The sequence below is a fragment of the Canis aureus genome, chromosome X (genome assembly GCF_053574225.1).
Source record: "Canis aureus isolate CA01 chromosome X, VMU_Caureus_v.1.0, whole genome shotgun sequence".
Lineage (NCBI taxonomy): Eukaryota > Metazoa > Chordata > Mammalia > Carnivora > Canidae > Canis > Canis aureus.
In genome coordinates, this window is record NC_135649.1 from 8,567,449 (window position 1) to 8,581,399 (window position 13,951).

The 13,951-nt window shown below is 37.1% G+C and overlaps 1 protein-coding gene across 6 annotated transcripts in view; it reads right to left on the reverse strand.

The window, feature by feature from the left end:
- Positions 1-13,951, reverse strand: part of LOC144307657 (RNA polymerase II elongation factor ELL2-like) — a 121,034-nt gene that overhangs the window by 50,515 nt on the left and 56,568 nt on the right. The window lies entirely within an intron of this gene.

Consider the following 13,951-nt stretch of genomic DNA (forward strand, 5'->3'; position numbering starts at 1 on the left):
GGCCAAAGGCAGACATTCAACCACTCAGCCACCCAGGTGCCCCTAGTTAGAAACTTTTGAAAATGTGGGTAATAATACCAATGCCTAGGTTTGTACTCCCAGAATTCTTAGGAGGATTATGTAAGTGTCCAAAAAGTAGTGAGTACTACAGAAGCACTTGTCAAGTTATACAATATTCGAGATGTTTGCCGGGGAAGAGTTAATCTAGAAGTTTCTATCCTCTCATCATGAGACATAGCCAGGGGTGGGAAAGTGGCAAGCCCTCTCAAGTTATGAAAACAGAGCACAACAGAGCTGTTTGGGTGGTAATGGAGGGGCCAGGTGAAATTTTTTCTCAAGATAATATAGAAGCTATTCTGCAGGGTATTTTGGAAGAGAGGGACATATCTTACATTCTATGCAAATAAAGACAAAATATCTGGATCTAAGGAAGCAGACATGAAAACTATCAGCAAGTCAGAGAATTCTCAGCAATAATTAACAGCCACGATACAAGATGCAGCCATCTCTATGTTAGATGGAGTACACAGATTACAGAGGAGAGTTAGTTAATCCAAAGTTATTTCCAGACACAAAAATTCTGCCTAAGTTACACTTTCAATAACCATTTAGAGCTCTACTTTCACAATATGGGTTCAATTATTCACAATTTCTTACTCAATTGATTTGGGGCCATATATTTTAGTTTGAGAAACCTAAAATTTAACATGACAGTTTCTCTTTTCTAAGAATTCAGTATTAAATCCTCTTACAATTTAAAAATCTCACAACTGATGGCATCTTGAAATAGATACGCCACGAGAGGGTCATAATGCCAGCATCTCTCATTCACCAACGGCTCTGTTGTCAAAGTTATATTTCTGGCAGATGCAGCCAGAGGATTGGGGCTCCCTTTACCTAACTAGCTTCCATTTACATAGATTTACCCAAGATGAGGCAGGCCCCGGCTTTAGTTTATCTATAGGGTAAAGGTTCCACACTCAAAAGGGCAAGGTGAAAAGACTTGGGGCTGCCATCACAACCTAGTCCTCCCACTCATAGATCCAGAGTCTACGCCGGGAGAAGCAAGCCACCATCCTTGTCCCCATCCCCAGTGCAGTAGAACGAGGCCTTGCTCAGGTGGAGAAGCAGGCTATAAGAAAGGAGATAACCATAGCTCTTTCTAAGCAGACTGACTGTATCTGGCATAGAATGCGGGAAGTTCATAGATAAAGGAATTCTGAAAAACAATGGAGATTTGAGTGGTGAGCAACAAACAGAAGGGTAGATCGCCTAAAATGTTAAGAGAGAACAAGAGAAAGAGAAAATAAGAATTGCCCTTCAGCAATCAGAGTAAGGCTCAAAGACTAGAAACACCCTGCCCCTAAAACAGGGGTTACATCTATATTTTTTCAACTGTATGGAATATAATTAACATATAACATTGTGTAAGCTTACAGTCTACAACTTCATGATCTGCTATACATATATATTGCAAAATAATTACCATAATAAGGTTAGTTAACACATATCTATCATCTTACATAGGAACCATTTCTATTTGTGTGTGTGTGTTAAGAACATTTAAGTTCTACTCTCAGCAGCTTCCAACTGTACAATACAGTATTGTTAACTGTAATCGCCACAGCGTACATTAAAGCCCAGAACTTATTCATCATATAACTGAAAGTCTGCACCCTTTGACCAGTATCTCCCCATTTCCCCTACCCTCAGCTCCTCGCAACCACAAATCTACTCCGCGGTTCTGTGAGTTAAGCTTTTTTAGATTCCACATATAAGAAAGATCATGCAGTACTTGTTTTTCTGTTTGGCTTATTTCACTTACTGTAACGCTCTCGAGTCTTATCCATGCTGTAACAAATGTCAGGATTTTCTTCTTTTTATGGCTGAATAATTTTCCACTGTGTGTGTACATGTATGCACATATATTTTTTTTCTTTATGCATTTGTCCATTAACAGACACTTAGGTGTCTTTGCTATTGTGATTAATGCTGCAAGGAACACAGGGTTGCAGGTATCCTTTCCAGGTAGTGATTTCATTTCCTTCCAATATATATGCAGAATTAGAATTTCTGGATAATATGTAGTTCTATTTTTATTTTTTTTTTGAGGAACCTCCATACTGTTTCCCATAATAACTATCAACTTACATTCCTACCAACAGGGCATAATGGTTCTCAGTTCTCCTCATCTTCAACAACCCACTTATGTTTTGTCTTTTTGATAAAAGCCAATAAAACAGTTGTGAGGTGGTAACTCATTGTGGTTTTGATTTGCGTTTCCCTTATGATTAGTGATGTTGAGCACCTTTTTCATGCATCTGTTAGCTATTTATCTATCTCCTTTGTAAAAATGTCTACTCAGATCCTTGCCTATTTTTAATTGGATTATTTGTCTCATTACCATTCAGTTGTAGAAGTCCCTTGTATAGTTTGGATATTAACCCCTCGTATGATATATGGTTTGCAATTATTTTCTCCCATTCTGTAAGTTGCCCTTTCAATTTATTGATTGCTTCTTTCACTGTGCAGAGGCTTATAAGATTGATGTAGTCCCATTTGTTGAATTTTGCTTCTGTTGCCCGTGCTTTTGATGACATAATCCAAAAGCATTGCTAAAGGCAACGCCAAGGAGATTTTTCTTGTTTTCTTCCAAAGGTTTCATGGTTTGGGTTCTTATTCATTTACAGTTAATTTTTGCGAGAGGTGTGAGATATGAGTCCAATTATTTTCTTTTCCTGTGAATCATTTCCTTGCTGAGTATTCTTGGCTTGCTTGCCAAATATTAGTTGATAGTAGATGTGTGGGTTTATGTCTGGGCTACCAGTTCTGTTCCACTAGCCTATGCATATGTTTTCATGCCAGTACCATACTGTTTTTATTACCATCACTTTGTAATATAGTTTGAAAACAGAAAGTATGATGCCTCTGCTTGTGTTCTTTCTTAAGACTGCTTTGGCTATTCAGGGACTTTTGTGGCTCCATATGAACATTAGGATTGATTATCTATTTCTGTGAAAAATGTCATTGGAATTTTGACAGGGGGTGCATTGAATCTATAGACATCTTTTGGTAATATGAACGTTTTAATAATGTTAATTCTTATGATCCATGAATATAGGATATCTTTCCATTTATGTGCATTTTCATCCATTTCTTTCACCATGCGTTATAGTTATAGGTGTACAGATTTTTCACCTCCTTGGTTAAATTTATCTTAAGTATTTTATTGTTTTGATGCTCTTATAAGGGGGATTTTCCTTATTTTTTCTTCAGATGGTTTTTTATTAGTGCATAGAAATGGAACTGACTTCTATATGTTGATTTTGTACCTTGTAACTTTACTGGATTCATTTATTAGTTCTAGCAATTTCTTGGTGGAGTACTAGGGATTTTCTATATGTAAGATCATATCATCTGCAGAGACAGTTTTACTACTTCCTTTCTGATTTGGAAGCCTTTTATTTCATTGTCTTGCCTAATTGTTAATGAATGTAAATGAAAACAACAAACCTAATTAAGGGGATGCAGCTAGAGCAGTGTTTAAAGAGAAATTTAAACCTGCAAATGCTTATCTTAAAAAAAGAAAAATCTTAAATCAGCATCACAAATTTCTACATTAGGAAACTAGAAAAATAAAAGCAAACTAAATACATATCATTCAGAAGAAAGGAAATAATAAAGATTAGAGTGGAAATAGATAAGACAGAAAATAGAAAAACAATAAAGAAAATCAATGAAGCCTAAAGTTGGTTCTTTGAAAAGACAAACAAATTAACAGAACTTTAGCTAGACTGACAAAGCAAAAAAGAGAGGATTCAAAATACTAAAATCATGAATAAAAGAGGAGACATAACTAGAACTCGTAGAAATAAAAAGAATTATAAGGCAGCACAATGAACTACTGATAGATGAAATGGACAAATTCCTTGAAAGATACAAACTACCAAAACATATATAAGAAAAAATCAGAAATCTGAATTGATAAACAAAATCTGAATATGACAAGTAAAAACATTGGATACATAATTTCAAATCTTCCCACAAAGGAAAGGCCAAGCCCAGATGTCTTTACTGGTCATTTCTACCAAACAGTGAAAGAAGAATATCAATTCTTCACAACTTCTCCAAGAAGTACAAGAGTATGGAACACTTCCTAGTTTACTCTATGAGGCCTGTTATTATCTTGATTAAAAAAATAGAAGAAATTGCAAGAAATGAAAACCACTATCCATTTTCTCTTACAAATATAGATATAAAAATTCTCAAAAAAATACTGGCAAACCAAATTCAGCAAAATATGAAAAAGATTATACACCATGACCAAGTGGTATTTATTCCAGAAAGGCAAGATCAGTTTTACATGTGAAAAATCAATTAATATAATATAACATATTGCAAAATACATGCCAAAAGTGACATGATTATCTCCTTGGATATAGAAAAGGTACTGAACAAAATCCAACATGATAAAAACGCTCAATAAACTAGGACAAGAGAACTTTCTCAACTTGTTCAGACTAGTTATAAAAACACATAGCTAGCATCACAGTTGTCCTAAAATGGGTAAAAGATAGTTTCTGTATATTGGCCTCTTTGTCATTTGTTTCTTCATAGGACACTGGGAGGTCTACTAGTACCAAACTCAATTGTTTACACATCTAATTTCCTGGAAGACAGCCCTCAAAATATTATTTTTCATCATTCAGAATGTGCCTGCCTTGCATATCCTGAAAATTTGTAGCCAACATCTGCTAGCCATAGATAAAGTAAATCCTGTGTCTATAAAATACCCCAAACCACTGCTGCCCTTTGGAGCTCTCTGACAGACTCCCAACAGTGCTGCTGAGCAACATCACCTAGACACATAAGCTCCCTCTCCCAGGGACTCTCTTGCCCTCTTCTCCTTCTTGGTGGTGATTTGCCCCACTGTCTCGAAAGTCTACTCCAAGGAACTTCCCCTCTGTCCAAACTATTCCCACTATCATTTATTGTGCAATAATGCCATATCTCCTAGTCATATCTTTTCATTTGGTCTTCCCCAAAATCTCTGAACTCACCAAATCTTTCGCTGGTGAAACACTGAATGTATTCTTCATAACATCAGGCGCAAGACTATGGTGTCTTCTCTCACAACTGGTATTACTTTGCTTGGACTCCCATAATAAAGTACCATAGACTGGCAGCTTAAACATCATAAATTTATTCTCACAGTTCTGTAGAAGTCTGAGATCAAGGTGTCAGTAGAGTTGGTTCTTCTGAAGGCCATAAGGGAAGATCTATTCCAGACCTCTCCTTTGCTTGTAGATGGCTATCTCTCTGTGTGTCTTCACATAATCTTCCCTGTTTATGTCTGTGTGCAAATTTTCTTTTCTTGTAAGAATATCAGTTATATTGGATTGAGATACACCATGATGACCTCACTTCACCTTAACTACCTCTGTAAAGACCTGTCTCCAAATATGGTCACATTCTGAAGTACTGGAGGTTAAGATCTCAACAAATGAATTTTTAAAAGGGTGGACAAAATCCACATCATGACACCACTTCCATTTGATATGTACTAGAAGCTCTAACCAGGGAAATTAAACAAGAATAAGAAATAAAAGCTATCCTATTTAGAAAAGAAGAGGTAAAATATTCTCAACTTGCCATTGACATGATCTTCCTTATCATACAGAGACAGGAAGATGGTGGCAGAGTAGGAGAACCCTGCGCTTGCCGTATCCCATGAGTACTAGATAACTATCAAATTATCCTAAATACCTTAGAAATCAAACTGAACAAACATCACAATTGAAGGGAGAAAAGAGGCCACACTGAAGAAGGTAGGAAGTACAGAGACATGGTTTAGGGGAGAAACAGAACCTGGTCACTGCAGAGGGGAGAAGCTGTGGTCGCTGAGAAGATGAGAGAGAGGAGCACATAGCGGAATGCACAGGAAGAATGCTTCCCCATATCCATTGGCTTAGAAAATGAGAGGGGCTGAATTTCATGAGTTCTTGCAACTAGTGAGGCTTAGACTGGCACCTGGAGGGCATTGTGCTGCTCTTGGAGAGAAACCTTATGGTTTGCAGGAGATTTTTACAGAAACATTGTAAGACAGAAGAAAGTGGCATGATATAGTCAAAGGGCTGAATGAGAAAAATCTGCAGTCAAGAATACTCTATCCATCAAAGCTATCATTCAGAAGGAGACATAGAGTTTCCCAAACAAAAGCTAAAGGAGTTTATGACCAATAAACCAGCCTTGCAAGAAATATTAAAAAGGATTCTTTGGGATCCCTGGGTGGCGCAGCGGTTTAGCGCCTGCCTTTGGCCCAGGGCGTGATCCTGGAGACCCGGGATCGAATCCCATGTCAGGCTCCCGGTGCATGGAGCCTGCTTCTCCCTCTGCCTATGTCTCTGCCTTTCTCTCTCTGTGTGACTATCATAAATAAATAAAAATTTTTTAAAAAAAGGATTCTTTGAGTAGAAAAGAAAGACCTACAGTGACAGAATAAACTAAGGAAACACAAAAGCAGCAAAAAAAGAATATTTTGTAAGAGCCAGTCAAGGAGGGGTGCCTGGGTGGCTCAGTTAGTTAAGGATCAGACTTTATTTTGGCTGAGTTCATAATCTCAGGGTCATGAGATTGAGCCTCACTTTGGGCTCCATGCTGGGCATGGAGCCTGCTTAAGATTCTCTCTCTCCTTCTCCCTCTCCCTCTCCTCCCCCTCTGCCAATCTCTCTCTCTCTGTCTCTCTCTCTCTCTCTTTCTCTCTCTCTCAAAATCAGTCAAGGAACTCACAAAGGATATAAAATATTATGACATACCTGAAATGCGGGGAGGAGAGGAGAAAAGAAGGAGTTTAAACTTAAATGATGGGCAGCCCCGGTGGCGCAGCGGTTTAGCGCCGCCTGCAGCCCAGGGCGTGATCCTGGAGACCCGGGATCGAGTCCCACATCGGGCTCCCTGCATGGTGCCTGCTGCTCCCTCTGCCTGTGTCTCTGCCTCTCTCTCTAGCTGTGTCTCTATGAATAAATAAATAAATAATCTTTAAAAATTTTTAAAAAATAAACTTAAATGATCCCCAAATTAATAAAAACTCCTATTTGCAGAAGAGGTTATCTATTAACCTAATGATACCCATATATCAAAAACCTCTAATAAGCATGAAAAAGAATAAAGAGAACGAAATCCAAATATATCACTAAAGAAAACTGGCAAAACATGAAAAAGAGAAACACAAGAAAAGATAAGGAGAAATCTCCAGAAATCAACCACAAAACAAGTAATAAAAAGGCAATAAATACATATCTATCAATAATTACTTTGAATGTAAATGGAATAAATGCTGCAATCAAAAGTCATAGTGGGTCAACAATCAAGTGGGATTCATTTCCCGAGTTGCAAGGCTAGTCCAATACTTGCAAATCAATAAATGTGATACATCATATAAATAAAAGAAAGGAGAAGAACCATACAATCATTTCAATAGATGCAGAAAAGGTATTTGACAAAGTATAGCATCCATTCATGATTAAAAAAAAAAACCTCTCAACAATTTAGGTTTACAAGGAACATAACTCAACATAATAAAGGCTATCTATGAAAAACCCATAGCTACTATCATCTTAAATGGGGAAAAACTGAGAGTTTCTCCTCCATGGTCAGGAAAAAGACAAGGATGTCCACTCTCACCACTGTTATTTAACATAGTACTAGAAGTCCTAGCCTCAGCAATCAGACAACACAAAGAAATAAAAGGCATCTGAATCAACAAGGAAGAGAAAAACTTTCACTATTTGCTGATGACATGACACTCTATATAGAAAATCCAAAAGACTACCAAAAAACTGCTAGAACTGATGAACAAATTCAGTAAAGTTGCAGGATACAAAATCAACATATACAAATCTGCTGCATTTTCATACACCAATAGTGAAGCAGAAGAAAGAGAAATGAAGGACTCAATCCCATTTACAACTGCACCAAAAACAGTAAGATACCTAAGTATAAACCTAGGTGAAAGAGGTGAAAGACTTGTACTCTGAAAACTAGAAAACACTGATGAAAGAAATTGAAGACAACACCAAGAAATGGAAAGACATTCCATGCTCATGGATCAGAAAAACAAACGTGAGTAAAATGTCTATATTACCCAAAGAAACCTACACATTTAAAGCAATTCCTCTCAAAACACCAACAGCATTTGTCAGAGAGCTAGAACAAACAATCCTAAAATTGGTACAGAACTACAAAAGACTCTGAACAGCCAAAGCAAACTTGAAAAACAAAAGCAAAGCTGTAGTGATCAAAACAGTATGCTACTGGCATAAAAAAAAATAGACACGTAGATCGACAGAACATGATAGAAAATCCAGAAATGAACCCACAATTAAATGGTCAATTAATCTTTGACAAAGTAGAAAAGACTATCCAATGGGAAAAAGACAGTCTCTTCAACAAACAGTCTTGGGAAAACTGGACAGCAAGATGCAAAAGAATAAAACTGGATCATTTTCTCTCACCAAACACAAAAATAAACTCAAAATGATTAAAGCCCTAAATGTGAGTCTTGAAACCATAAAAATCCTAGAAGAGAACACAGACAATAACTTCTTTGCCATGAGCCATAGCAACTTTTTCTAAATACGTCTCTCGAGGCAAGGGAATCAAAAGAAAATAAACTACTGGGACTTAATCAAAATAAAAAACACAGCAAAAGAAACAGTCAATGAAACTAAAAGGCAACACACAGAACGGGAGAAGATTTTCACTAATAACAAATCCAATAAAGGGGAACTTGGACTTTATTTTATCCCAAGGACAATGACTGATCATCGAAAGGTTTTATGCAGGGGAGTCTCGTGATCTGGTTGCATTATGGAAGCAGCCCAAGTGTCCATTGATTGATGAATGAAGAAGACGTGGTGTACATATATACAATGGAATGTTACTCAGCCATAAAAATAATGAAATCTTGCCATGTGCAAGGATGTGGATAGAGCTACAGAGTATTATGCTAAGTGAAATAAGTCAGTCAGAAAAAGACAAATACCATATGATTTCATTCATATGTGGAATTTAAGAAACAAAACAGATAAACATAGGGAAAGGGAAGGAAAAATAAAATAAGATAAAAACAGAGGGAAACAAACCATAAGAGACTCTAATGATAAAGAACAAGCTAAAGGTTACTCGGGTGGAGGGTGGGAGGAAGTATGGGCTAAATGAATGAATGATGGGCATTAAGGAGGGCATTTGTTGGGATGAGCACTGGGTGTTATATGTGATAAATCACTGAATTCTACTCCTGGGCGGCGGAGGGGGGCGCCTGAGTGGTTGTATTGGTTAAGCGTCTGCTTTCTGCTCAGGTCATGATCCCATGGTCTTGGGATCAAGCCCACTTTAGGCTTCCTGCTCAGTGAAGACTCTGCTTCTCCCTCTCCCTCTGCCTGCCGTTCCCCTTGTTTGTACTCTCTCTCTCTCTCTCTGCCACATAAATGAATAAAATCTTTTTTTTAAAAAAAATTTTAAGTCAGTAGATTCACATAAAAATCTAAATTTCCATTTTCACCTCAAAAAATAGAAGTTATCACAAGGGTGCCACATTGGCTCAGTCAATAGACCATCCAACTTTTGCTCAGGGTCATGAGTTCAAGCCCAACATTGGGCACAGAGCTTACTTTGAAGTTATCACAACACTGGATTCAGATTTTTATTTGAGGAAAAAAAAAAAAAGATGAACCGAGTAGCTGTAGCTCTCTTTAGACAGAGACTGCTCTCTCCATTTTGCCAAACCTCACTCCATCATAAGGCATTCATTTATTTGATATGTCTGGTCTCTCATCCAAGGAATTTAGTGCTGGGGAATGCATTAAAGCCTCCAAACTACAAAAGGCATTCTAAATAAATTTCAATACTATCAAATTGTGTTGTTACTTACAAAATTTCCTAACACTGTATCTAGCACACTGCAGGACCTGGAAAAATTCTTATTGATCATATATCTGGAAGCTTTCTATACCTTTCTAATTGTATGGTAGCTGATCTAAATTCTGGTGTTAAGTCAGCCCAACAACTTCCACTTTTTTTTAAAGATTTTATTTATTTATTTGAGAGAGAAACTGAGAGCACAAGTGGAGGGAAGAACAGAGGGAGAGGGAGAAGCAGATTCCCCACTGAGCAGGGGGCCCAATGCAGGGCTCAATCCTGGGACTCTGGGATCATGACCTGAGCCAAAGGCAGATGTTTAACCAGCTGAGCCACCCATATGCCCCAACAACTTCCACTTCTGACAAAGCTGTAGCTAATATTTGAAAGTAAGGACTGCTGGTAACTGTATTGATAATTTTAAAACCTTGAGAAATTCAGGAGGTGTCAATATATTTGAACTAAATCAGTAATTTATCAATTTGTAATAAATGTACATTTAAAAAAAAAATAAAATAAATGTACATTTATTCAGCTGGGAAAAGATGATCACCAATATAGATGTAGCACAACTAATATATTTGCTGAGATGACATTAAAGAAAATTATTCTAGCTTTCACATAGTGACAATAATCCATCTCCTTTACATTAAGTACAAACGTTATTTATTTAGACAGAATAGCATTACACACTTTAGTAGAATAGAAATCATTGTGATTTACATTATATTGTGTGCCAGTTTTTAAAAATGCAATAAGATGACTTTAATAATTAATTACACAACAGGAACTAATTGCCTGTCAGAGGGTGATAAGTAGTAGAATTGCTAGATGGGAACAAAGTGAATACTGTCATAAACATTCGCTCAATTCCCCTGCACTAAAATGCTCACACACACACACACACACACACACCCTGATAAGAGGAAGGAAGGCAGGTACAAAGATTTTCAATGTAAATATGTAAGTATTGCCTTAAAAATTATAAAAATATTACTTAGATAATATTAACATCTATATTACCTAGAAACAGAATTAAAAACCAGTATCTCATTATCATTCTAACAATATAATAACCATTCAATATACTACCAATATTTCACCTTGTAAATCTCTTTTGAATATATTACTAAATGCATATTCATACATACAACAAAACTACCAGTATGATAAACTGACAGCTTCTCCTTGAAGTTTCTCTCAGAAGAAATTTAGACAACTTGAATCTAATCATTCCTGGGAAGAGTACATTGCTTCTATTAAAGTATCGGTGGAAATGATTTTTAAAAAGAAAAAAAATCACTAAATCATAGTATTTCTTAAGGTTATCTTGTAATATTCCTTTTGTTTTCCAGTAATTTACAGGCATTGACATTTGACATGATGTACAAACTAGCAAGTTTCTATCATTACCAAAAGTGACAGGCATGTGGAATAAAAATGGTACAATATATAAATTTGAATGTTCCTAGGAATAATTCTAGACATTGGAATCCAAAGAGTTTAAAGAATAGATAAAACATGAAACAATGGGGACAAAGGTCAACAAAAGAACAGAACATACCAAAGATCATTATCAAGTTGAATTTACTTAATATACTTGTTTAACTTACTTCAAAATGGCCTCAAAACTTGGCAGGAAGGGACCAATTCCTAAAATGTAATTCATGAAGGAAAAATGACAATGTAAGGATTTTCATTACTCAAAATAAGCAGTTCAAAAAAGAATGGTGCAAAGAATTATCACTTGCTGTCCAAAAAAGAATACCTCAGGTCTAAATAAAATCCTCGTGTGAAGAGAAAATTAGAGGAACCAAAGTGATATAATTATGTAACAGATTAGAGTATAAATTCTTGAGACGGGAAGAACATAATAAGTACAATGGAATCCAGTACAGAATGAAACTGGCAATTAAAAAAAAACTAGTGATGGAAAAGGGATCTTTAGCTGTCTACAGATAATTTCATTCTTCTAAAAGCACACCACTCAGCAAGACTCTTGCTGAAAATTCTTTGTCTCAGAAGATAAATGGATGAGTATCAGACTTTGTCTTGAGACAAATCAACAGAAAATCATACGAAAATTAATATAAACATAGTCAATTGTTTGGCTCAAATGACTAAAAATGTAGTGAGGTAGGATACTCTTCAGACATGACACAAGCCAGAATCTGACTGTTTCCTACTGTTCCCTTGAAGAGCAAGCTGGCAGTGGGATGTAGGCATGTGGCAATGTCCAAAGGAAGAGAGCTTATCTCTGACGCTGGTTTTTTCTTAAGTAGGGGAAAACTCTCCTAGACTTGCCCTCCTGCAAACCCACCCCAACTCCCAAAAAGGAAACCTCTCTGTACACCTTATAGGATGAAACCTGGTCACCCACAAATTCCCTATGGCAGGAACATTCCTGTGTGCTGATTGACATAAGCCTGAATTCTAAATTCATAATTGGCCAATAAATGGACTTGCCTGATACTGATCAGGCTCATTTGTGGAGCTGGGGAAAGGGATCAGCTTCTACAGAGAAACAGGAACTACAATCCAGAGTAAGGATGGATATCAGAATATATTACGCAGGACACAGCAAAGAATCAGACTCTACTTTTTTTTTATGTTTTCTGACCAGCTCCGCTCCTCTTTTTTCCCCTTTTGTACCACAATTGGGCAAGGAAATAAGAATGTCTGTGTGCTATCTCCTTTGGTATCAGCAGGAAGTTGACCTCTAGCCTGGCCCATTTGTGGGAATCCTCACCGTAGCCCCACCCCCTAACCATAATAAAAGCAAACTCCAGTTGCCCCTCTTAGCTTTTAAGTCATTTTCTGACCTATTTGGGAGCCACCTGGCTCTCCACAGAAAGCCTCATTATGTCATTAAATCTTCATATCCTCTTGGTACCTAATGGCATTAGCCATCTCAGCATTGGAAAGAATCTGGATGGGGAATTCTTCTCTCCATTGCAGGGCAATTATAACAAAGAGGGTAGTGGATGCTGTGCTCAACACTGTGCTCCAATACACAACATAAAGAATGGAATCACAACTCTTAATTCTGACCAGAAAATGACAGTGATTTGAATAATATAGGAAACTTCATCATTCTAAGGGTTTGTAATGGTGAAAAATGGAAAGCTGATATTGCCCACCTGGAGATAGTGTCAGATCCTCCAGGTTAAGGGTTTAGTCCCACAAGACTCCACCCACTGTAGACACCAAACACAAGTCAAGATTGTTATGTGCACTTCTGACTCACTAGCTATAAATCAGAGGTTCCCATAACCCCCTCCTTGGGTTTGAACGACTTGCTAGAGTGGCTCACAGAACTCAGTGAAACATTTTACTTGCTATTTTATTGGTTTACTATAAAAGTATATAACTCAGGAATAGCCAGATGGAGGAGTTGCCTAGGGTAAAGTATGGGAACGGGCACAGAGTTCCATGCCCTCACTGGGCCTGCCACTCTCCAAGATCTCCATGTGTTCAGCAGCCTGGACTGTACTATTAGGATCTTCATGGAGGTTTCATCAGGTCAGTATGACCTATTATTAACTCTATGTCCATCCTCTCTCTCCTTTCTGGAGAATTTAAATTATGGCTTGATGACCAGCCAGCAGCCAGGAACCTTTCAGTACTCACTTCACTAGAACAAAATATACTCCTACCACCCAGGAAATAATCAGGCATTTAAGGATCTCTGTGTCAGGAATCAGGGTCAAAGGCCAAATATTAGAACAAAAAATATTCCTAATGCTCTTCTTGTGAAATTACAAGGTTTTTTAGGAGCTCTGTGCCAGGAACCTGCGACAGAGACCAATATAGATTTTTTTCTATTATTTCAAAAATTCTTATACTTTTTGAATCAAGCAATGTAATTTCTAGGTATTTGCACTCTAGTTATATTAATATGCATGTTCATTGTTCTATGCTTTCAGCAATACTGGTTATAATAATGGAAAACTGGGAACAATCTGATTATCCATCAAGAGGAACCTGGTTAAATAATTTATGGAAAAGACATCCAAAGGAATATTGGACAGAT